This window comes from Melanerpes formicivorus, unplaced genomic scaffold (genome assembly GCF_026170545.1).
Source record: "Melanerpes formicivorus ecotype bairdi unplaced genomic scaffold, bMelFor1.0.p_v2 SCAF_6, whole genome shotgun sequence".
Classification (NCBI taxonomy): Eukaryota; Metazoa; Chordata; class Aves; order Piciformes; family Picidae; genus Melanerpes; species Melanerpes formicivorus.
This window is the reverse complement of record NW_027142358.1, coordinates 3,604,351-3,630,177: the sequence shown is the minus strand read 5'-3', so window position 1 is coordinate 3,630,177 and position 25,827 is coordinate 3,604,351. Positions and strand designations below refer to the sequence as shown.

The window sequence follows — 25,827 nt, the reverse complement described above, 5'->3', positions numbered from 1 at the left end:
ACTGTCCTGCACCATCAGACACAAACCTCTCTCTACTGCAATAGCTCCCCACGTACAGAGCTCTCATACAAACTGAGTTTGAGCTGGAATATCCACACACATAGTTATCTTCATGCAGCCCAAGGAGATAAGTTATGCTTTCTTCTTTGATGGCTCTTACGCTTAATTTGCCTTTTTCATTCTTATTATTACTAGTGCTCAGGCAAATTAAACCACCCAACAAAGAGAACAAAAAGACTCATGAACGATTGAAGAGAAAAGCGTCTTCCTTGTGCTCAAGGTGACCTTGGCTGCACCAGCACATATCAAAGATTAGCCTTTTAAAATATATAAATAAATAAAAATGGTAATGAAAAACCTGCCTGAGCAGCAGCAACTCCATACGTACCTCTGACAAAACCTGCCCTGCCGAGTGCCTGCTCTCAGCCGCGACGCTTACGCTGTTACCGGCTGCAGCACGCCGGCATCCTCACGGGCTCGGCACAGCTCGGGGATCCCTCACGCTCACAGGATCTGCTATAAATAAAAGGACTGAGCGCCGGTACCGGGTGCTGAGCCTCCCCGGGCTGGGCCGTCCCCCTTCATGCGCCCGGCAGCCGCGAGGGGCGGGGGCGACCGCAAAGCAGCCTCTGGCACCGGTCCCCGCAGGGCCCAGCTCCCTCGAAGCCCTTTCACCCCCTAAACGCGGGGGCTTCCCGTGCCCACTTGCCCTGTTCCTCGGTTCCAGGGCAGCAGCGCCGCCGCTTCCATCCACTCCCCGCTCCCTGGGCACCCTGAACACGCACCCGAGCGCGGACACACGGTGCCGGTCGCTCCTCTGCCGCGCCGCGCAGCACACGCTCCCCGGCTCCGCTGCCGGCGGCGAGCCCCCTCCCGCCACGCGGCAGCCGCTGTCCTGCCCTGCCCCGCCCCGCCGCCGGGGGCAGCACCGACGAGCACCGCCACGGCTCCAGCCTCAGCCTCGGCCTCGGCCCCGGCCCCGGCTGCCGTGCCGATGCCTGCCTTCTCCGCTGCTGCCACTGCACCCCTGTCCGCCCGCCGAGCCGCGCGGCGGCGCCGGGCCTGACGCGACTTCCTGAGCGTCCGTCGACATGGCGTGGGTCCGCGGCCTCCCGCTCAGCCGCGCAGCCTCCTGCCCCTCGCCGAGACCCGGCGGCTGCAGGCCAGGGCCCCCACCGCTGCTCTCCCCCTTCTCGGCGACGGCGTTACATCCCCGCGCGCCCGCCGTGCTGCCCGGCGCCAGCGCTGCCCCTAAGCGGCTCCGGCCGGCGCAGCTCTGGACCGCAGCCCAGCACAGCCTCTGCGCTTCGGTGCCAGTATCACCGGCTGCAGACACCGCAGATGCAGGGCCATCGTTAAACTGCCGTATCCTGCACCAAACTGTTTCCCCCGCCCTCTCCTCCCCTCGAGGGAAGTGACTGTCGATTATTTTGCTCTCAGAGCTGCTAAAAACGCCGGAAAAGTTATTTTAAATCGTGTTTATGTTAATTTACAGTGACTCTTGAGCTGCTACTGAATGAAGAGTTTGCAGAAAATTCGGGACGGGTATCGATCTACCTGCCTGCCTGTCCTTGTTGCAGTACCAGTTTGCCTTTTACTGCGTCCAAAAGTAAATGTTGATTTGAGATTGCCGCATATAAACAAACACGGGCTGAGAGTATTTCTTGGCTTTGGCACTCTTGGGCTATTTAAAGACACTCTTACGTAGTTTGAGTTGCAGACCTATGGAAAGGCTAGCACTTAGATTTCTTCTTTGAATGCCCAAGTCTAAGCAGTTATTTAAAACAGTGCAAAACAGGAATGAAGTGATAAAACACAATACATCATTTTGTGTTAATGCGAATACTCTGCTTACAATTTTCAGCAACCCAAGGAGGTAGTCTCCTCCTAGAGTTCTCACATCTGGTCTCACTTGCAGATGTCATTTCGAATTTCTTACAGATGAGAATTGTTAAGCAAATATTACAAGTGCTCTTGACAGGTGAAAGAAGGTGCCTAAAATGTGATAGGCTAAGCTCAAACTGATAAATGCATACGTCAGTTGCCCTGCCTCCCACCACTGAGTGCCATCCTGGGGCACTCTACTATACAGTACAGCATTTGTGTATAGCAAAGCACATTTTCTAGGGCATCACATTTTGTATAGAAAAATGACAGCCTCTTTGACATTTGTCATTTCATTGGGATACATGTTTATGGGTACTTGTTCCTCAGCTTTTTAAGTGTTGTGGTTGCTGTAGAAGAGTGAAAGTATGGAGCCTTTATTAGGAATGATGAATCTCTCATAACTTCAAAAATTGCTCATTTATTGTGCAGTTAATGTTCTTGCATTCGTTTTTCTGGGATACAGGATGTTGATGGTGAAATGACTCTTAATAGACAACTATTGACAGCTCAATTGATTGTCAAATTTGGATGATAGTATAATACTAGACAGCAATCAGGGGAGACCTTATTGCTCTCTACAACTACCTGAAGGGAGGTTGTAGCCAGGTGGGGGCTGGTCTCTTCACCCAGGCAACCAGCACCAGAACAAGAGGACACAGTTTCAAGCTGTGCCAGGGGAGGTTTAGGCTGGATGTTAGGAAGAAGTTCTTCGCAGAAAGAGTGATTGCCCATTGGAATGGGCTGCCTGGGGAGGTGGTGGAGTCACCATCACTGGAGGTGTTTAGGAAGAGACTGGATGGGGTGCTTGGTGCCATGGTTAAGTTGATTAATGGTGGGTGATAGGTTGGACTCGATGATCTCAAAGGTCTCTTCCAACCTGATTTATTCTATTCTATTCTACTAACTCAATTGTACTTCTTATATTCACACACTAAAATTTTCTCTCCGTTTTCTCATAATCTGTGTTCTTTTCAAATTCCATGAGCAGTTCCGTGTGTCAGCTCTAGTGAAGCAGAGTTGGTTGAAATAGTGCCAAACACACAAGTTTTGCTCTCAAAAATCAGCATAGCTGGAATCTCTGGCCGTAACTGTCCAGCTTTAGAACAAATCTTTTCACTTTGTATCAACTTTTTCTTGAATTGATTTCCTGAAGGTCAGCCTGTGAAAAAGGGGCAGATTTGAGCTTTCATCTGGGTCTAGAGCAACTATGTGGATTTGTAGCTGCTTTGCTAATTAGAGCCTAGCCCTGAGGCCGTCTATATGGAAAGAAAAAACATAAGGGGTTTCACTGACAGTCACAGATTTGTGTGATCTCAGTTATGAGATCCTCATCTCAGATTCACTTGTAATAATGAGCATTCCCCTGATGTGGTGGAGTTGTAGACACCAAAGAAGGAGATTTCTGCCTCCAATCCTGTGGCCCAGTGGTCAGCAAGGCCACATCCCACAGTCAGGATTGCACAGAGTTTGTTCTAAGTGCATCGGAGGCATCAGAAGGGGAAACTCTGAACTCCATTCAGAAAAGTGAAATCCAGTGTTTCATCATATATTTTTGCAACTCTGTTTGCATAAAGGGTAGATCACAGAAGCAATCAAAGTCCCAATATAATGCTGCAGCCCACATCCTGATCATTGATTCCAGCCTATGTAAGATTGTGTGCAATGGGGGAAGCCAGAGCTGTGACTCAAGAGGCAAAATTACCTCAGAAAGCGCATCGGAGGAGAAGATTCAACAACTGGATTACATGAAAACTGAATATAGCAAAGATGGCAATGAATGGCTACATCCAGAGTCTAAGAAAATGCATGAGGTGTAAGGCAGTTAAAATTCTTCTTAGTGTTGTCCACTGTTTTCATTGCTCCACTGCATTTGTATAGTCACTTGGGAAGTCTTAGCAGGCACTTTACACTAGAAAGGACCATAGCTATTGCTTATGCACAACTACCTTTTCTAGGTATGGAATTGCTTTGTGTTTTTTCTCCCCTTCCATGCATAAAAATAGGGAATCAAACAGTACAGTCATTTTCAGTGTGCTATAATGTAACTCAGAGCAAACTCTCAGCCCCTGAGTGTAAAGCAAGCTTGTCTGCTTTGTTTTCCTCTATAGGAGATGAACTGTAGTATGGTCAGAATCTAATACAGATCTTTTGGCATGGTTTTTTTTCTTTGCATGCTGTTACACTGGTATATTTTTCAGGTTGCAAAATAGTAATTTCTGTGATAGAACTAATAAATCAGAATAAAGGCCTCAGAGGCTTTATCATGACTTGACACAGTCTAAGTGCCATTGGTGAGAAAACCGCTTAGGTTATTCTCTCGGCTGTTTTGAAAATAACGGTAAATAGATAGAATGTTTTACTGAAACACAGTGATTCTATGTAATAATAAAAAACAAGATGCTTCTGGTATGGTTGTAAAGCAGCTTGCTCCTTTTTTCTAACCTTAGAAAATTCCTGGGTTATTATATAAAATAAACCCAGCAGTGTCATTCATCTGAAAAGGATGCAGAATTAGTCCAATGGCAACTTGCATCTCAGCAAGATCTTTTTACAGGATACACTTGTAGAAATCCTGAGGCTTAGTGGTATAATCTCGTTTCAGTGTTGAGAGCTCAGTGGTGGTGGTGTGTTGCCATGGAGTCAAACTAATAGGAAAAATTTTGGAATGCACTAAAGGAACAGGCTTTCAGATCTCTATGTGCTCCAAAAAGCTCAAATACTGCTGCATCTCACTTCTAGAAAAGAGACTCTATCCCTCTTCCACTGAAGCCAACGGGAGGCTTGCCACTGATCTCAGTAGGAGCAGGAGCATGCCTAAGTTTTGCAATCCGTCTTTTTAAACTTCTTAAACTGAGGTGTTTGCTGTGCCAGTGAGTCCAGGGAGGTAATTTGCATATGATGGCAACTCAGCAGAGCCCTGGCTTTCTGTGAATAAGCTACTGACCACACCATGCATAGCAGCCTGCAGATGAGAAAGAGCTGGCAGGATTCTTTTGTTTAAAAATAATCATTAGTCCCTCTTCTGTTAAAATTCCTCCTGCAGCTTCCAACAGAGTTCAACAAAGTACCTGTTTGCTAGACAATGCTGTGGGGAGGAGGAGGGGGAAAGGACAAGAGGGACTTCTTTATACATCGCCTCTACCCCGGGTCTGCGCTCCCAGCTCTCTTCCAGCAATTCCCATGATGTCACTTTTAGTAATGGAGACATGTTTACAAAAGAGTACACAGCATCCTCTTTAAAAAGAAACTTTCATCCCAAGGAGTGCTACAAAAGTTAGGAGACAAAAAACTGCATGAGGATTGAGTAAAGATCCAGACAAAGGTTCTCTATTTGCAGTGACCGAACTCGACCTCCCATGACTATGAACAATAATGGATATGCAATAATGAATATGCAATTTGGCAGTTTGCAGAACTCCATGTCAGCAATATTGCCTTTAGCATACAATGCATTAAGAGCATCTAAGAGTGGCAAATGGCCATGAAATGAACTGCTAAGATTGTGCATAGACCTAGTTTGGGTATATCCTACATCTCCTTTCAAGACAAACCTATTTCATCCTCTATTTCTTATCTTTGAGAACAGATGGAAAATTCACTAAAGGTACAGTGACTGTCCTATGTACTATAGCACATTGTGCATTGTGTTTCTGTAATTTCTTCTCATTCAAAGATCATATTTATTACTGTAATTTGGAAAAGATAAGGGCATTTCAGACAGAGCTGCTTCTAACCTTTCCCTTTAATTTGTTACATTAGCACAAAAAAGGCTTTTATTCTAACAGTAAGGCACTACTGGCTTAAAATCAGTATAACTAACTTGTACAATTGCAAACTTAGCACCGTTTATCAAGCAATTGCACACATACTTCTATTACTTACAAATCAGAAAATCTCAGCTAGGCAAAGGAATTTGCCAGCATTTTAATTTAGGAACATGGACAGGCTGCCAGAATTTGGAATAAGATTCTCCCTTACTCAGTCAGATCTTAAACAATTATCTACCATAACAATGCAAGCTTCCCTGGAATAAGGAGGGCATTTTGTAAGGGTAGTTATTTCAGTCCTCTGCTTTTGTTTGGTGAGAGTATTTGCACAACTGACATTAAACTGACTGGTTTACTGAATAGGAGCCCTCAGTATTATTGGATACCTCAAAAATATTACCCATCTGTAAATCCTTAAAAATCAATATGTGTAGGGGACTCTGGTTATATAAAGGCTAAATCCAGTTTTGTGCTTGCAGATATTTCAGGATTCATTAGTGGCTTTCTTTTATGTCACACTCCATGAACTTGTGGTGAACTACCCCACAGTAGACAGATGGGAGATGAGCTTCTTCTCTTCTTCTCTGCTTGAGAGCAGAGCTGTTTTCTGTCCCTCCATAGAAACAATCAAGGAATAGATATAAAGAAATCTGAGAGCTAAGAGAAGTATGGACCATTTTGACAAAATCACATATTACAAATAAGAAATCACAATCTCACCAAATTTGCTGTGACTCATCCTTGAGGGATAGCAAATTGTTCTAGAGTAACACATCCCCTAATTATTATGAGATGTTAGGCAAGATATTGATGTCTTTCATCAATATCTCAAAAGGATAAGACAGTTTTCACTGCACAGGTTTGCTCTACTGAGCAGTTCTTGGTTTTAAATGGGCTCATTTTATCTTATTATTTACAGCACTGTAGGTATTGGAAGTTGGGATCACATAGAGCTCCTTCAGCCACCAGTGCACAAGAGTCTTTGCAAGAGAGGACATGACCCAGGTGTTGCATCACACGATGTCCCATCCCCTCCACTCCCCTCTACTACAAATCTATGGGACTTTAGTCAAGGAGTTGCCACTGGAAGAGTCTTAGTGCTTTTGATATGGAAGACACATGACCTGTGCATTGGGAATTTTCTCAGAATTTTGGGGACATCTTTTGCAAACACCTTGAGAGGGTTCAGAGGGTAACGTAATGATGTAATACAATGATCCTGATGCAAACTGCCATACATTCCAATGGAGGCCTTACAATCCCAGTATTTTCCAATATCCTATTAGATTATCCCTTCTGCAGATCAACAGAGAACTACCTCCAAAGGGCAACACACCCTGCTCAAACTTATCCAGGGAAACACAATGGATTTGCTGGTTTAGGTTTTGTAAAGAACAAACAGCAACTAAAACTTCCCGTAGATGTCTAGATTGATCTTTTCTGTGTCACTAAAAAGGCAAAACAAAACAAAACCAAACCCCAACAACAAAACCCAATGTCTCCAGGCTTTAATTTATCCTAGATCTATATAATTAATTTTATGTAACTGAAATTTTATCCATGAACACAATCAACAAACAGTAAACTACAACTTTTGCTTCAGTGTGACAAAATTAACTGAGAATTCGGGGGGGGGGGGGGGGGGGGGGGAAGGCATTTTTTTGCCTCTGGCCTTTTCTTTGTACTAATCTGCCTACACCAGTTGTTACATTCCAATTCTGACATTCAAATTGCATTGAGCAATTTTCCCACAGTGTGTTTCCCAAACAAAAGCATTTTTTCCCCCACTCCCACTTGTGTGTCTCTTGGATCTGGGAACTGCAGAAAAATATTCTCATTTAAGTCCTAAGACCCAGCCAACAACTGTAGCACTGTGCTAGATTTCACAAGCTATCAGTGATCGTTCAAGCCAAATGATACCAAGAGACCTGGCAAAAGTATACCTTTCAGTTACTAAATAACAGATATTCAACTCATAACATAAAACTTCACTTCATTTGTTGCAGTTTTTTAACTATTTGGAGCATCACCTAATACTTTCCCAAGCACCTTATACCTTTGTGAGTGCAGAAATATTTTAACATGTATACCCTAAACTATTAAATTGCTTAATTATTGCAGGATATTCACCTGGAATAGCAAAGGCCTTGTAAAGGATCACAGAGTCACAGAACATTAGGGGCTGGAAGGGACCTCAAAAGATCATCTAGTCCAACCCCCATGCTGGGGCAGGATGACCTAGAGTAGGTCACCCAGGAATGCATCCAGGTGGGTTTTGAATGTCTCCAGTGAAGGAGAGTCCACAAGCCTCTCTGGGCAGCCTGTTCCAGTGTTTTGTCACACTCACAGTGACAAGGTTTTTCCTTATGTTCACATGGAAACTTGCACCTATTGCTCCTTTTCCTATCACTGGGTGTCTCTGAGAAGAGCCTAGCTCCATCCTCCTTCATGTATTTATAATCATTAATGAGGTCACCCCTCAGCCTTCTCTTCTCCAGGCTAAAGAGACCCAGTTCCCTCCGCCTTTCCTCATAAGGGAGATGTTTCACTGCCTTCAATGTACTTGTGGCTCTCTCTTGGACTCTTTAAAGCAGTTTCCTGAGGTCCTTGAGCTGAGGGGCCCAGAACTGGACACAATAATCCGGGTCTCACCAGGGCAGGGTAGAGGGGAACAAGAACCTCTCTCGATCACCTGGAGATACGCTCCCCTTCTAATACACCCCAGGATTCCACTGGCCTTTTTGGCCATTGGGGCACATTACTGGCTCATGGTCAAAATGAAGGCCTTTCCCCTTTACAAAAGAAGAATGCATGTTACTAGCTTGGTATTTCACACATGACCAACCGTTGCTTCAGGAAAATTACATGGGGCACAGTGTGACAGACTGGTTTCATAAAGCTGTTTGTGGTCTTAGGACTAAGTCACTCAATAGCTCATTCAGATTTAGGACAATGCAGGATCATATATGTCTTGTTTATTCTTACTGCACTTTCCCCTTTCATTCTCTCCTTAGAAGGGTTAAAGCAGCACTGGATTATAGAGGTTTTTTGCTTCTTTAGCTTTTACCTGCAATGAGTGGTTAGACTATGTATTCCCTGCAAACTACTCTGGGCTGTAGGACAGAGATGTTTTGAGCCAAAACATCTTTTTGGGAAGAGGGGTGATTGATTAGGACCTAATCAGCTTAACCTGAGGTAGAATAGAATAGGGTAGAGTAGAATAGAATAGAATTAACCAGGTTGGAAAAGACCTTTGAGATCATCGAGTCCAACCTACTGTCTAACACTATCTAATCAAGTAAACCAATGCACCAAGAAGAGATGGTTATATCAGCTGTTGCCTTTAAAATGTCCATCTTGCAGAGACAAAAAGGTAGTAAAAATGTCTCATCCAGCATAAAAAAAAACACAAAAATGAGGCAAATTGGATCACCTTTCAGCATGGTTTACTAAAAGTGTCACAGCAGTTTAAGGAAAATAAAATTGGCTTAGAATTCAGGTTGAAAGGCAAGGTGAGGAGCCTCCTGAAGCAACAGTGTCTTCCTGTGAAGAACTGGCATAAAATATAGATCACATTTCTGTGTTTTGTGATTGAACTTCTTAATTTTCAGTGTTATGGATTGACTGCACCACTCTTGATTTTAATAAAATGCAGAAATTAATGAGCAGGCCAGCACGTTTTGTGTATGCATTCAGGAGTCTGCTTCAGTGGTTCAGAATATACTGGGCATGCATCTGCCTCAGGGTCTTCCTTGCAGAAACAAACAAATTCTTCCCATTTTTCATCTGTGCTCCTGCAGTGTTTCCAAGATCCAACTGAGCTCTACTGCTCAAGCTGGGTGGTGTTTCCCCACCAGCTTTTTGGATAGAAGAACTTTCTCTGCATTTTAACCTATAAGATTTCTCAGAGATGTTTTTTTGTGCATAGCTAGTATTTAGTATTTCTTACATGACACAAGCTTAGAATGTGCTAATTAAATTAAAGAATACATTAAAAAAGTAATAATAGAATAAAAAAACAACACTTGGGAAGCGCTGGCCAGATTGGAAACCAGAGAAGGTTCGTGGGTAGTTAGGAAGCAATTTCTGGAATAGACTTCCAAGAGGATTATGGGGCAAATATCAGCCTCAAGTCCAACCTTTATCATGGGACCATCCTGACAATTTTGGCCATTCCTCATTCAGTTTCAGCTCCTCTGGTAGATCATTAGTACATATAGACCAGGAGGTACCACCAGCACTCCCAGTATGATGAAACATGGAGGGAAATTTCATCGTTTGTTTACCCTAGGAACACTTGTTGCTAAAAATGTCTTAGTTACTATATTTTAACTAATACTTCAAGCACCAGCATAGATATGTTATCTGTTCCATATCAGACCTCAAAGTGAGAGCCAATATATTTTGAAACCTGATTTATTTTCTACTGTACACCTTGTTAAAACTCAAAAAAATGGGCTCAGGCAGATTTGGGGGAAAAGTCATCCATATGGAATCACAGAATCATAGAGTCAGTCAGGGTTGGAAGGGACCACAAAGATCATCTAGTTCCAACCCCCCTGCCATGGGCAGGGACACCCCACACTAGATCAGGCTGGCCAGAGCCTCATCCAGCCTGGTCTTAAACACCTCCAGGGACGGGGCCCCAACCACCTCCCTGGACAACCCATTCCAGGGATTCACCACTCTCATGGTGAAGAACTTCCTCCTCACATCCAGTCTGAATCTCCCCATCTCCAGCTTCATTCCATTCCCCCTAGTCCTATCACTGCCTGAGATCCTGAGAAGTCCCTCCCCATATTTCTTGTAGGCCACAATAAGGTCACCTCGGAGCCTTCTTTTCTCCAGACTGAACAGCCCCAACTCTTTCAGTCTGTCCTCATAGGAGAGGTGCTCCAGCCCTCTGATCATCCTCATGGCCCTTCTCTGGACACATTCCAGCATGTCCATGTCCCTCTTGTAATAGGGGCTCCAGAACTGGACGCAGTACTCCAGGTGGGGTCTCACCAGAGCTGAGTAGAGGGGGAGAATTACCTCCCTCGACCTGCTGGCCACACTTCTCTTGATGCAGCCCAGGATCTGATTGGCCTTCTGGGCTGCAAGTGCACACTGAGAGCTCTTCTTGTCCACCAGCACCCCCAAGTCTCTCTCCTCAGGGCTGCTTTCCAGACAGTCACTGCCCAGCCTGTTTTTGTGCCTGGGATTGCCTTGACCCAGATGCAGGACCCTGCACTTGCTCTTACTGAGCCTCATGAGGTTGGCTTGTGCCCACCTCTCCAGCCTGTCAAGGTCCCTCTGGATGGCCTCCCTTCCCTCCAGCGTGTCTGCTGCACCACACAGCTTGGTGTCATCAGCAAACTTGCTGAGGGTGCACTCAATGCCACTGTCCATGGCACCCACAAAGATGTTGAACAAGACTGTTCCCAGGACTCATCCCTGAGGGACTCCGCTTGTCACTGGCCTCCACTGGGACATGGAGCCATCAACAGCCACTCTTTGGGTGCAGCCATCAAGCCAGTTCCTTATCCATCTAGTGGTCACCCATCAAACCCATGTTTCATGTATCTACGTACCTGCAAAATTTAGAAGCAGAACACTGCACAGTCAGAGAGCCTGAATGCCATTTTGGGACTTCGTGGTCAGCAACACGATCCACTGTCTCTGCTACTCTGTTCTATCTGTTCCTTTGGTGAATCTGTGGAAGATGTTTCCTGACCATAGATGCACCACATTTCATATTTATGTGGTTAGTTGATACTTGGAATTGAAAAAGGCTCCATACAAAGCAAGATGTGCATTTTCAGAGGACCACACCAGTAAATATATGCTGATAGAGCTCTCTAGTAAAGAAATGTCTTAAATCTAACTTATGAGGTTTGCTATGGTAATTCAAATCGGTCATTTAGAAAAGTGTTAAATTAATGTCAGAGAAGGAAAGGAGGTAAGCATTCTTATAGCTAACAGCTTACCCTGTGAAGAGAGGCTGAGTGCCCTGGGGCTGTTCAGTCTGGAGAAGAGAAGACTAAGAGGGGATTTAATAAATGTTTATAAATATCTGAGGGCTGAGTGTCAAGAGGGAAGGGGACAGGCTCTGCTCAGTTGCACCTTGTGATAGGCCAAGGGGTAATGGATATAAACTACAGCACAGGATTTCCACTTCAACATGATGAAGAACTTCTTCACTGTGAAGGTCACAGAGCACTGGAACAAGCCAACAACCTCCCAGAGAGGTTGTTGTGGAGTCTCCTTCTCTGGAGACTTTCAAAATCTATCTGGATGTGTTCCTGTGAGACCTGTGCTAGATTCTATAGTCCTGCTCTGGCAGGGGAGTTGGACTTGAGGATCTCTGGAGGTCCCTTTCAACCCCTAACATCCTGTGATCCTGTGAACATTTCAAATTGTCTGTAATCCTTCTGATTTAGATGTAAATACTTGTTTCATTTTTGCTAAATTGAGATTCCATTCCCCAGCTTCATTCTCTTCTAGGCTACAGTCTGTATTTAGTGCAACATCCAGGACATGTGTAGACCATCTTTCCTTACTACAGATCCTGGCTTAGTCTAATCAACCTTGTGAATCTTGACTCTTCTTCTCATGTCTTCTCTATCTACATATTACTGTGTTTTATCTTATGTAGCCTGATACACTTGGATAAAAGCATGGCATGGCAAAAGTCAGTGATAGAAGTCCCACAAAAGTCCTGATCAGAACAGGAAAGCTGCATCACACTGGTATATGGTAGGAATATCACAAAACATATATACAGCATTACAGAACAACAACCTGCTTGCTGAGACCTCTTTGAACTTCCACTGTACACTTCTGCATTAATCAAACATTTGTTTTATACAGGGAGGATTGTAATTAATGCAAAATTACTGAGAGTGACCTTTGCCACCATGCTTACATTATCAGGTGTGATCTGTGCAGGCTACCTCGTGGAGCGGCAAACTCTCCTTATGTAACAGGCATTAAGAAGCAGTTACACAACTTAATACAAACACCACCGACCCATGAAAGCCCATGGCACAGGCAGGACCTTGAGTAATCATCAAAGCAGTGCCAGAAAGCAAATTCTACCTGCAGAAAATGTGGGGGGTTCATGCTAAATGCATTTCATGAGATGCTCTGCGTTTTAGTTTCTGGCAGCCTTAATACAGAGAGTCTGCCATAAAGTGGCTTTTTATTGTAAACTTTTTGCCCTCCAAAACCTGTTAATACAAACTTTGACCAACACTGCCACAAAATGTGTGTGCAATTCAACTCGTATCTTTACTGACTGCAATAATAAACTTTTGGTCTAAAACAAACAGGTCATTAGCAAACAGATACTTCTTTGCACTGTGGTTACTTAAGCCTCTCTCCTCCTGCCATCCTGTTTTTCACTCACTCGTAACATGCTTAGAGTTTGATGTCTTGCAGCTTTCTCAGATTTAGTACAGGTGAAGAACATAATTAATTTCTCTGTGCACAAAGTTTATTAGTGTCCCTTCATTACAACTGTTCATTGAGGCAATGCTTTTATCTTGGGTGTTAATTCAGGCCACAGGCAGCCATGGAGCCACGCCCGTGGATACATACTTGCTCAATTCCAGAAATGCTATCCAAATCTCTTTGTACTACCTTCAGAACATTTATTTTTCTTTAACTCATGTAATTTCTTGGTAAATAAATTTCATTTTGTACAAAAGGAGCATTCCCAGACCCTTTTAGACACTTCATATTGCAGAAGCTGAAGTGCTATACAAACTATTTTATGGGCCAGGTTCTGGTCATTTTTACGTCAGTGGAACTTGGGATAATTCCAGATTTCTGCTAGTAAAGCAGAATTTTCTTCCTCAGCCATTATAAAAGACTCACATGCATGGCAAAAAAAACCAACTGTGTGATCAGAAATACTTTTTTGAAAGATGTGTAGTTTATCACAGTTTAACATCACATGTTTAGTAAGCACTTAATGTTAAACACCATCAGGCCTGGAAGAAGTCATTTGGAAGACATTTTCTGGTTTGGTTTTTCTTTTTTTTACTCTGTGGCATTGCCTGCTTCCTTAACTGAGGTCTTAAAAGTGGTTTCAGTGATAATGTGTTTGTTTGAATAAAATATATTTAAATATATTCAAAATATATTAAAAAATATATTTGAATAAAGTATATTCAAACAGCAGTAAAATAACAGCATTGGAGGACTTGGGCACACAGAATTGGGCTGCATTCAGGTGGGACAGGAATGCTGAAAGAAGGGCAAGTTTGGTTTTTTATCTGTTTTTCAAGGTCTGATAAGGATCAGCCCATCCAGCTTTACTTCTAACCCACTAACCTCAGGAGGCATTTTATTTCCCTGGATGACTCTCCTATTTTTAGGATTCCACTTATCTAAATATAACCACTTGGAAATACTTAGGTCTCTTCCAACCTTAGTTATACTGTGATACTGTGATACTTATAATACATTCATTCAGTCACAGAAAAGCCTACCCAACAAAAAGCCCAAAGGTCAAGTTTAAGAGACACATGAAAACCTGACCCCTCCTGCTTTACCTTTTTCATTGTTTCTCCCTCCTCTCTCAACACAAGGAAAATACACCATTCTTTTGGGGTTTCTTAGTTAAAACTTGCTAGTAGCAAAATATATATATATAGTTTCATAGATTCATAGTTTCATTCAGGGTTAGAAGGGACCACAAGGATCATCTAGTTCCAACCCCCCTGCCATGGGCAGGGACACCCTACACTAGATCAGGCTGGCCAGAGCCTCATCCAGCCTGCTCTTAAACACCCCCAGGGACAGGGCCTCGACCACCTCCCTGGACAACCTATTCCAGGGTCTCACCACTCTCATGGTGAAGAACCTTCTCCTCACATCTAGCCTGAATCTCCCCACCTCTAGCTTCATTCCATTCCCCCTAGTCCTATCACTACCTGAGATCCTGAGAAGTCCCTCCCCAGCCTTCCTGTAGGCCCCCTTCAGATACTGGAAGGCCACAATTAGGTCACCTCGGAGCCTTCTCTTCTGCAGACTGAACAGCCCCAACTCCTTCAGTCTGTCCTCATAGGAGAGGTGCTCCAGCCCTCTGATCATCCTTGTGGCCCTTCTCTGGACACGTTCCAGCACCTCCACATCCCTCTTGTAATAGGGGCTCCAGAACTGGACACAGTACTCCAGGTGGGGTCTCACCAGGGCTGAGTAGAGGGGGAGGATCACCTCCCTCAACCTGCTGGCCACACTTCTCCTGATGCAGCCCAGGATCTGATTGGCTTTGCGGGCTGCAAGTGCACATTGAGAGCTCGTGTTGAGCTTCTTGTCCACCAGCACCCCCAAGTCTCTCTCCTCAGGGCTGCTTTCCAGCCAGTCACTGCCCAGCCTGTATTTGTGCCTGGGATTGCCTCGACCCAGATGCAGGACCCTGCACTTGCTCTTACTGAGCCTCATGAGGTTGGCTTGTGCCCACCTCTTCAGCCTGTCAAGGTCCCTCTGGATGGCCTCCCTTCCCTCCAGCGTGTCTGCTGCACCACACAGCTTGGTGTCATCAGCAAACTTGCTGAGGGTGCACTCAATGCCACTGTCCATGTCACCCACAAAGATGTTGAACAAGACAGGTCCCAGGACTGATCCCTGAGGGACTCCGCTTGTCACTGGCCTCCACTGGGACATGGAGCCATTGACAGCCACTCTTTGGGTGCGGCCATCAAGCCAGTTCCTTATCCATCTAGTGGTCCACCCATCAAACCCATGTGTCACCAGTTTGGAGACCAGGATGTGGTGCGGGACAGTGTCGAAGGCTTTGCTCAAGTCCAGGTAAACGACATCAGTTGCTCGCCCCTCATCTATTAATTTTGTCACCTGCTCATAGAAGGCCACCAGGTTGGTCAGGCAGGATTTGCCCTTGGCAAAGCTATACTGACTGTTCCAAATCACCTCTTCACTATTCTTTTGAGTGAGTATTGACTCCAGGAGGATCTGCTCCATGATCTTTCCAGGCACAGAGGTGAGACTGACTGGCCTGTAGTTCCCTGGTTCCTCCTTCTTACCCTGTTTGAAGATGGGGGCAATGTTTCCCCTTTTCCAGTCCGTGGGGACTTCCCCAGATTGCCATGACTTTTGAAATATAATAGAGAGGGGTTCAGCAACCTCATATATATATATATATATATATATATATATATATATATATGAATGATAGAGAATGATAGAGGTGATAGAGATGGAGATAGAGATAGAGATGGAGATAGAGATAGAGATAGAGATAGAGATAGAGATAGAGATAGAGATAGAGATAGAGATAGAGATAGAGATAGAGATAGAGATAGAGATAGAGATAGAGATAGAGATAGAGATAGAGATAGAGGTAGAGATAGATAGAGATGATAGAGATAGAGATAGAGATAGAGATAGAGATAGAGATAGAGATAGAGATAGAGATAGAGATAGAGGTAGATAGAGATGATAGAGATAGAGATAGAGATAGAGATGATGATAGAGATAGAGATAGAGATAGAGATGATAGAGATAGAGATAGAGATAGAGATAGAGATAGAGATAGAGATAGAGATAGAGATAGAGATATCCCTCAGATGGGTGGTGTGCAGTGAGCAAGATGCAGGAAACAGCTGAAAAATAAGTCAGCATCAAAACCATCTTGCTGCTCCAATCATAGAGGAAGGGTGGGAGGACTAACTGAGGGATAAGCAGGAGCTGTGCAAAGTAAAAGGCATGCATGTGGAATTGTGCTCAAGGGGTCATATCCTATTGCCTGTGAAGAACAGCATTGCTTCCTGCTACTGAATGAGAACATAAACACAAGGGAGGGAGAGCTCCGTGATGAAAGCAGACCTCATGATGAATGAGATCAAATCACAGCTTTAAAGAGTACATCTTTTACATGCTGATGCAGATGAAGGCTTTGTTTTGTTTTCTCAGAGTGAAAAAAAAGAGAAAAATAACTTACATACTCATAACTTGCCTTTTCCTTCATTTAAGCTCAGAGTTAAAAAAAAACAATAAAAATTCTTAAGCAGGTTTGCTTGTATGCCAGCAATTTAATTTACGAGAATATATTTGTATTCATTCCCTAATTAAAACTAAATTCTATTTGTCAAAGTGCTTCAGAGCACACAGGTGTCGATGAGATTAATCACTACAGCATATTTTCCTTGTCTAAGGGGTTTTCCTCAATGTCATAGAATAGAATAGAATAGAATAGAATAGAATAGAATAGAATAGAATAGACCAGACCAGACCAGACCAGACCAGACCAGACCAGACCAGACCAGACCAGACCAGGTTGGAAGAGACCTTCAAGATCATCATGTCCAACCCATCAACCAATCCAACCCACCTAATCAACTAAACCATGGCACCAAGCACCCCATCCAGTCTCCTCCTGAACACCTCCAGTGATGGTGACTCCACCACCTCCCCGGGCAGCCCATTCCAATGGGTAATCACTCTCTCTGTATAGAACTTCTTCCTAATATCCAGCCTAAACCTCCCCTGGTGCCGCCTGAGACTGTGTCCTCTTGTTCTGGTGCTGGCTGCCTGAGAGAAGAGACCAACCTCCGCCTGTCTACAACTACCCTTCAGGTAGTTGTAGAGAGCAATAAAGTCACCCCTGAGGCTCCTCTTCTCCAGGATAAGCAACCCCAGCTCCCTCAGCCTCTCCTCACAGGGCTGTGTTCCAAGCCCCTCACCAACTTTGTTGCCCTTTTCTGGACACACTCCAGCAAGTCAACATCCTTCCTAAACTGAGGGGCCCAGAACTGGACACAGTACTCGAGGTGTGGCCTAACCAGTGCAGTGTCCAGGGGCAGAATGACCTCCCTGCTCCTGCTGGCCACACTGTTTCTGATGCAAGCCAGGATGCCATTGGCCCTCTTGGCTGCTTGGGCACACTGCAGGCTCATGTTCAGCCTACCATCGACCAGTACCCCCAGGTCCCTCTCTACCTGGCCGCTCTCCAGCCACTCTGACCCCAGCCTGTAGCAATGCATGAGGTTGTTGTGGCCAATGTGCAGAACCTGGCACTTGGATGTGTTAAATCTCAGAATAGAATAGAATAGAATAGAATAGAATAGAATAGAATAGAATAGAATGGAATAGAATAGACCAGGTTGGAAGAGACCTTTGAGATTCGAGCATTTATTTACTATCTTCTCAATTATTTATATGCTCATCTCTTCTTTTTTTCAATGTGTCTTTGTACTGGTTATTCCAGAATTGTCTGTCATCTGCAACATCCTAATTGTATTGCTTAACTAACCGATAAAGAGGAAACATCATTCCAGAGACTCATTTTTAATTGTGGATTTCTCCTCCTCCATTAAAAAAAAATAAATCAACAATAAAGGAACACATAAAAAGATAACTGTAAAGCAGGAAGTGATTTTGAAAGAAATCTCTGCCCCAAATCACTCCATTCACTTTGCTCCTGTAAGACTCCTGAGAACCATTTATTTCCCACCCTTCTCACTGCCTGCAAGTATCCTGAGCACAGCATGGGCACTTCTAAATGTATTTTCCTTTTCTGCAAACAAAAAAATAATGACAAAACAGGCACTGTCTCACCACATCCAGCCAGTTCTGACAAACGTGAACAAGGACATAAATAAAAACTCCCTGGATGAAATATGATTCATATTTAGAGGAGAGGTATCCAGGAGACACACCGGGGATGACTCTGTCCTTTGCTATTTTATCTGCCTTGCTAAGGCATTTACACAGCTCCCATTACTATGATGGCAGAATTATATGGGAGCACATGCTATTCTTACAACACTCAAGTAGGGTGGGCAGATTGCATGGGTTATCCCAGGTCAGAAGATTGAAACAGAACAGATCATTGCACAAGCTGCATGAGCTCTTGATCAGTAGAAGGTGTTTACTGACCGCTTCTATATAAATCAACATCTAACCCCATTCCCAAAGTATCCAAGTGTTTCTTGAGTATTTATAGCCAAGGAGCTGCATCTTGGAGGGTTTATGGGACATGAGCCAGTGGCTGAAATGAAGTGGTGTTTGACTTATGGAGCAGCTTCTTTTGCACATCAAATGCGCTTCAGCGATGTCTGTCAAGAGAAATATATTTCATAACAAGACTTCTAAATTTCAATTTTAATCATTTTAATCACAGAGTGCCCGGTAAGACTGTATTTCCTCCATTTCCCACATGGTTATGAAATTGAGTTAACTTATGTTAGAATCATTGAATTGTTAGGGTTGGAAGAGACTTCAAGGATCATCTAGTTCCAATCCCCCTGCCATGGGCAGGGACACCTCATACTAGATCAGGTTGTTCAGAGCCACATCCAGCCTGGCCTTAAAGACCTCCAGGGATGGGGCTTCTACCAAGTCCCTGGGCAACCAGTTCCAGTGTCTCAGCACCCTTATGGGGAAGAACTTCTTCCTAACATCCAATCTGAATCTACTCATTTCTATTTTTGCTCCATTCCCCCTAGTCCTATCCCTACCTGATATATATATTGTATATGAAGATGTCACTAACCTACTCATGCCTTTAGGTTTTCAAACTATCAGAATAACCTTTAAAGCAGCCTTGTACCTGAAATTGGTTTGGATGCAAACTATACCTCTTTACATGCATGAAGAATTTACCCCTAAATTCTATAAATATATGAATATGATCTTGTTAGTTTACTGAAGCCAGCAGTGAGATTTCTACGTGGGACATGTGCATGTTGGCATCTACTATGAGTGATGGAAGTTCAGGCTGATGGATGGATGTCACCTGTGCAGGTACTCCTTGCTAGCTGCCAGGTAACACATTGTGTGCCCCTTGTTCCACAAACTCTATACACCTGCTTTGCCACAAGTGGAGGAATAATGCTCTTTGTACCTTTACACCATCTTTTATGACTCCCATATCACATTTTACAGTCAGAAAGTATTATCATGTTTATAATTACCTTTATCTGTAAATTGGCAAAATACATACAAATCTGGAAAGATGCTGGGAAAGATAATTAACTGTTACTGGGAGAAGTTCTTAAGACTGCTGAATGCTGAGTCCTGCAAGAGAAATCTATGGTCCACTTGGTTGACACACATCTATGTCATCATCCATGCAGCTTTTATGGCTTCCTGGGGCCTGGTAGTCAAAAGAAATAAGCAAAGCTGGATTGCTTAAAATCAGTAATGAGTTGGACAGTACTTGGCATGTTCACTATGTTGACATCCTTTCCCTTAAAACATCTAATATTCCAGTTTAATATAAATATTTTCCATCTAGTACCATCCTTCTAACACAATGCATCACTGTCTCTCCCATCACTTGGGAGTTGTACTAGATTTGGCCAGTGGAATGTGCTGCCCAGGGAGGTGGTGGAGTCACCATCCCTGGAGGTGTTCAAGAGGGGATTGGATGTGGCACTTGGAGCCATGGTTTAGTTGTCATGAGGTGTTAGGTATTAGGTAATAGGTTGGCCTTGATGATCTCTGAGGTCTTTTCCAACCTGGCTGATTCTATGGTTCTATGATCCTAGATGGCTTTTAAAGGTCCCTTCCAATCCAAACTGTTCTATGATTCCATGATTTTGCCTATACGAGTTCATGCTCAGTAAGCTTAGTTAGCAGTCATTTGCTTCAGATGTCATTTTCTAAACCAGTTTTTTTTTGTCCTGTATTTAATGTCATAAGGATATGTTGTAGATACCTAGACAAAATCTTGACAGAAAACCTGTGATCAATAAGGGTACCAAAGGAAAAGCATACAAGAAGAAAATACCATGAAATTCCAGATGCAAAAGTAGCTTTCTGCAGCAGCAGCATTGCAGCAATGCAATGAAGGATGTTTTCAGCATGTATGTAATAAATTTCAGCTGTTAGTGGTGACAATTGGAGCTTAGCAAAAATCAGAAAACTTGGCCTGGAATTAGTGGCCACAAGGCTAGATTTTTAGAATAGAATAGAATAGAATAGAATAGAATAGAATAGAATAGAATAGAATAGAATAGAATAGACCAGGTTGGAAAAGACCTTTGAGATCATCGAGTCCAACCTAACATCCAACACCATCTAATCAACTAAACCATGGCACCAAGCACCCCATCCAGTCTCTTCCTAAACACCTCCAGTGATGGTGACTCCACCACCTCCCTGGGCAGCCCATTCCAATGGCCAATCACTCTTTCTATGAAGAACTTCTTCCTAACATCCAGATGATTTTGGGAAGTCCTGAGCTCCACCTTTTATGTCTTCATACTGAAATACCTTGGCTATTTCATCTGTAATAAATGTGAGCTTTAAGATTAATTTAATACATTAACCTTAATATGTGGTAGTCAGATGTAAGAGCTAACCAGTTCTAAAATGCTCTTAGCTGGTATCTTGGCCTAAAAGTGGTAGGATATTTTGCATGAAAGTGTGTATGGCAAGAATTATGTAAAGTTAGTCTTTAGGGAAATTTTTGTGGTCATTCAACTCTCATTTAATCTAGAAATACAACTTACTTGGACCCAATTACTTGCTGCAAAATGAAGATGTCAGCTCAGAAATACTGCACTACTGCCTTATAGAGATGGAGGGCAGGCTCACATTATAATAGTGTTAGCAACATCATTCTGTAGTTCAAATGCTTCCTGCCTTCATTTGCCCTTTCTGTGCCAGGATCCTTGGTTAGGTTATGTGTTCTGCAACATTTGCCCCAGCATAATGCAGCCTAAGAGGTTTTGTCTAAGACAGAATTCATGCACTGCATTGCACCCCTCCAGGCCTCTGCAGCTATATTCCTGAACAGACAAGCATTTCAAGTTTTTTTACTCTCAGAAATCTTTGGACAAATCTCTGAACATAGTCTAACTGTGCTCTGTTCTCTTTATTGAGACAGCTCTGCACATACACATGACAATATTTTCACTAAATTCAGCCACACAGGGCAGTTTGTGGCAGAAAAGTATTAATAGATAAGATAGATATAAATTCAAGCCCTGACCCTCAAACATTTGTTCAGCTGAACAGTCCCCTCTCAGGAGAGGAATCTCAGTGATGCTGAAAAGGCTTGTGACATACGGATTACTCACAGGAGCCATGGTGCAAGACTGGAAAATCACTTCCAACTTATTATGCATGTATGGTTTCTGGTCTCTTAATGGCAGGCTTACATAGATACATACATTTTAACTACACAGCAGTGGGAGTAACAAAAACCTACAATCATTCAATTCAGGTGTTACAGCAATATACTGAGTAGATACCTCTCCACAACAACTGGGGTGAACTGGTAACTGCTGCGGTGCCATACTTCAAAACAGCACTTTCCATGGAGAGGAAATAGGGCAGAATGAAGGCTAGGAGGAGCTTTCACATTTTTAAATCATCTCTAATTGTAACAGGCCTTCAAAATTTCCATTTCAACCCATGGATATTGGAAAGAATAGAGCTCAAGGTGCAGGAAACATAAGAGGCAATATGAATGAAATCTGTGCATGAATAAGAGGAAGTAAGATGTTCACTGTTCAGTGGAGATGGAAATCTCCTGATGAATAAGGCTGAGAATGCTGAAATGTGTTGTCTTTTCATTTTCCACAACTATCACAAGTAACTACAGTTCAGTGACTGTTTTGCTAGTTCCTCAAATACCTTAGAGTTGTTTTTTTCATATTCTGTTTCTTTATGCATGCTTTAAAATATTCTTTAACCTGTTCTTTCTGGTTTCTATCTGAACCTGAAGCTCCCACTGCATAGTTAGAATTATTTTTGCTAACTTCCTGGACACAACTAAACTTTAGATATAAATCCCTGAATAATTTCACTTTCTTATCACCTGCTATTTGATCTCTTTTCATGTCAAGTAGTAAACTTTTAACTTGCCTGTGTCTTCCCCTTATATTTTCATTATGCAGTCTTCTCTTCTTGCTTTCTGTATACACTCTCAAACATGTGAAACATGTGTTAGCCTTCCTCATTTTATTCCAATATTTTTTACTTCCATTCTCATCCTCAGATATGTCTCCTTGCTTCAATTTTTTAATTTATATGTTTCATTTTGATTTTTAAGTCACAGAAGTGAACCTGATGCAGCTCTGTCAATGGGGGAGGGGCACATAGATACTCCAAATCAGAAGATTCAGTTTTCAGCCTTCTTAAATGTATTCCTAGAAGAAATTAGATTATGAGATACCAATACCTAGGAAAATCCAGTTGCTGATATGATAAGATATGCCTAGTAGATATTGAGATGAGTGAAAACATATTTGGTGCTAATCAGGCAGGTAAGTCTGGAACAGCAACACAGAAAACCATTGTGGGCTCTTAATCTAACCTGGGACAACACTGCATATATCATCACCACAATATTGTAACCCTAGCTCTAGCCCAAGGAGAGCTGTAATTCTATCACCCTGGCCATGTGTTAGACCTACAAGTTCTACAAGGTAGCAGATGTTAGAATCATTGAATTATTAGGGCTGGAAGGGATCTCAAGGGTCATCTAGTTCCAACTCCACTGCCATGGGCAGGGACACCTCACACTAGATCAGGTTGCTCACAGCCACATCCAGCCTGGCCTTAAAAACCTCCAGGGATGAGGCTTCCACCACCTCCCTGGGCAACCTGTTCCAGTGTCTCACCACCCTCATGGGGAAGAACTTCTTCCTAACATCTAATCTGAATCTACCCATTTGTATTTTTATTCCATTGCCCCTAGTCCTATCATTACCTGAAACCCTAAAAAGTCCCTCCCCAGCTTTCTTGTAGGCCTCCTTAAGATACTGTTGCTCTAGTATACTCAGGGGCAATGATAACATGGAGTGGATGTTCTTAAAAAAACATTAATAACACAAAAGAGGAGTGGACTTAAAAGTCTGATCAAGTTACACAGATGATTTGAAACACTCTGCTTTTCTGCCTGCTTCCTCTGTGCCTCCTACAACACAGAAAAATTGTTTTAAGTCCTGCTTAGTCCTGCTAATGCTAAGAGATTATGGAGAGCTGAGCTGGACTGAAGGGCAAATATGCTGGGTAAGTTTCATTCAGCTAAGCTTAGACAGCTATATCTGTATCCCACTCTGGAAAGAAACACTCACTTCTAGGGCACAGTTAATATGATCCCAAAGCAGATGCCTCCAACATTCAGGTGCATTGCTCATAACAAGCTCTGAAGAACCCTGTTTCTCCACACTCAATGCAACATCAGTTTAAGGTTACTAGTCCAAATATAGACAAAACACTGACTTCTGGTGATGGGCAGGGTTAATCTGGATGCACAGGCCTGACATGAAGCCCTGACATATTTGTAGCTACCTGCTGGAACAGCTCAAGAAAGTCAAAGCCTGGACTTTCTTTCCCAGGTCATTCTATGATACTATGACTTTGAAATATGAAACTGTAAACTTTAGACTGATCATCAAAGGCTTTAACAGCTCAAATCTACTCAAGCAGATGAGTTTCCATCTTCCCTGTAGTGTTGCTTCAGTCCTCCCACTGAAGATGTCCAAAGATCTAGCTGTGGTGCAGCTAATTGTAGGTAATCTGCTCACCAGCACAATTTGCAGGTTGTGTGGTATGCTCAGCTACACCAAGCAAAAGGATCTGATACTGAACAGGAACAAATACTAGCTAAGATTGCAGGAGATTAGTGATTTGAAGCACCTCTTGTGTGACAAAGATATTCAGGCTGGGATACCAGTTCAAACAAATTCCCTTAAACAAGGATGCCTTGGCATGTATGTGTTAAGAAGTACAATTAAGAAGTCATTTTTCAATATTTGCTTTTTACTACAGACCAGAGGAACTGGACAGAACTACTAATCCACCCCAAATTCTTCCTCTGCAGAGACTGGAAGCTAAAAATACAAAGCAGAAGCTGAAGGGCAGCCAAAAGCACAGAGTGACACTCTCTGTGGCTGGTCTGTTCTGAAGGGTTGTTCTCTGTCCCCCACAGAAATGCTTAAATACAGCCCTGAGAGTGACGGTGGAAATGAGAAAAGCCTCTGGAGACTGTAGGAAAAAAAGGTTGCAGAGAATTATGTCTTTCACACTGTCCACAAGTTAACACAAAGCCAAAGATCTAATCAGTGCAAGACGGTATGAGTTGATGGCTAATTTTCTGCCCGACAAACAGCAGGATCTTCTTCTGAATGACTGAGCCTACCAGCACTGTCTGAGGAGTGAAAAAACCAGTAGTGGGATTTGATTATGAGCAGTCTCAAATTGGATTAGAAGTTGCTTTACAGAAACCATTGTGCAAATCACAGAGCAACCCTTAGGAGAGGTCTGAGGCACTGCAGAAATCCCTGTTAAACTTGACACACAGGCCTGGAAAGGGGCTTTGCGCTATACCAAAGTTACCAGAGTGCCTCCAGCCTGCCTACAAGGATCTATGAGCAAGAAGAATAAGTTATTGTGTCATGGACATCTAACAAAATGTAACCAACACAAAAAATAAACATACCTTAGGTGATGAATCCTGGTGAGAAAATCGAGGGGAAATTACGTCCTGCCACGCTTCATATGCCTTTCAAAGACACCCAGAGCTCAGAAATACACAATAGACCCACAGTGAGCATGGGGAGGTTCAGAATAAAGTCCAAAAAGTAATTTCTTCAGAGTTAGCATCAAAAATGAAGCAGCCAAATGGAAAATAAATAAATAAATAAATAATGCAATGTATCCAAAGAAACTTACAGGAGGCTTCTGATTCCCTGCGCCAGGGCTGGCGTGCAGCAAGTACGTACTTGAATGTAACAGGATTTATTCCTATCTATGGACTACTCAATGTATTTATGTTTGAAATTGATCTATTGCACAATGCAATGAATAACACAGTAATAACAGGGGATAAATCAGTTTCCTTGGCACCAGGTTCTGCAGAGTAATAATCTGCATAGCACATGACTCACTGGCAATTCCCTTTCATATGCCAGCTTAAAGGGAATAATATTGAAGTTCATGAAATGAAGCCCATGAAGTCACCTATACCCTATTCTGATAACCAGTTTGTATAGGTGTTGGCTGTGAGCTAGATTGTCCACCAATGTGGGTCCTGTGCCAAAGATTATTAACCAAAACAGAATGATGAATATGATGTAAATAACCCAGTATCTTTAGACAATTACATTTATGACCAAAAAAAATGCTATGACATAAAAGCAGAATGTAATTCTCTGTGAAAGAATACAGAATTAACCAGGTTGGAAAAGAACTCATTGAGTCCAACCTA

General features: G+C 43.0%; 2 protein-coding genes across 3 annotated transcripts in view; one reads left to right on the top strand and one right to left on the bottom strand.

Moving 5' to 3' along the window:
• GPAM (glycerol-3-phosphate acyltransferase, mitochondrial) overlaps positions 1 to 1,249 on the bottom strand; it is a 33,532-nt gene extending 32,283 nt beyond the window's left edge. The window contains exons 1-2 of one of the 2 annotated variants that reach the window (XM_068139380.1): positions 786 to 1,249; positions 389 to 516 (exon numbers count right to left, since the gene is read on the bottom strand). The gene's annotated coding sequence lies outside the window, so the exon portion shown is untranslated. Of the gene's footprint in view, positions 1 to 388; positions 536 to 785 lie in introns of those variants that run through there. The other variant, XM_068139381.1, reaches the window with a different exon arrangement.
• Positions 1,250 to 5,318: 4,069 nt separating this feature from the next.
• The window catches only part of TECTB (tectorin beta), a 49,056-nt gene continuing 28,547 nt past the window's right edge, over positions 5,319 to 25,827 (top strand). Inside the window, exon 1 of the mRNA XM_068139383.1 lies at positions 5,319 to 5,491. The gene's annotated coding sequence lies outside the window, so the exon portion shown is untranslated. The remainder of the gene's footprint in view (positions 5,492 to 25,827) is intronic.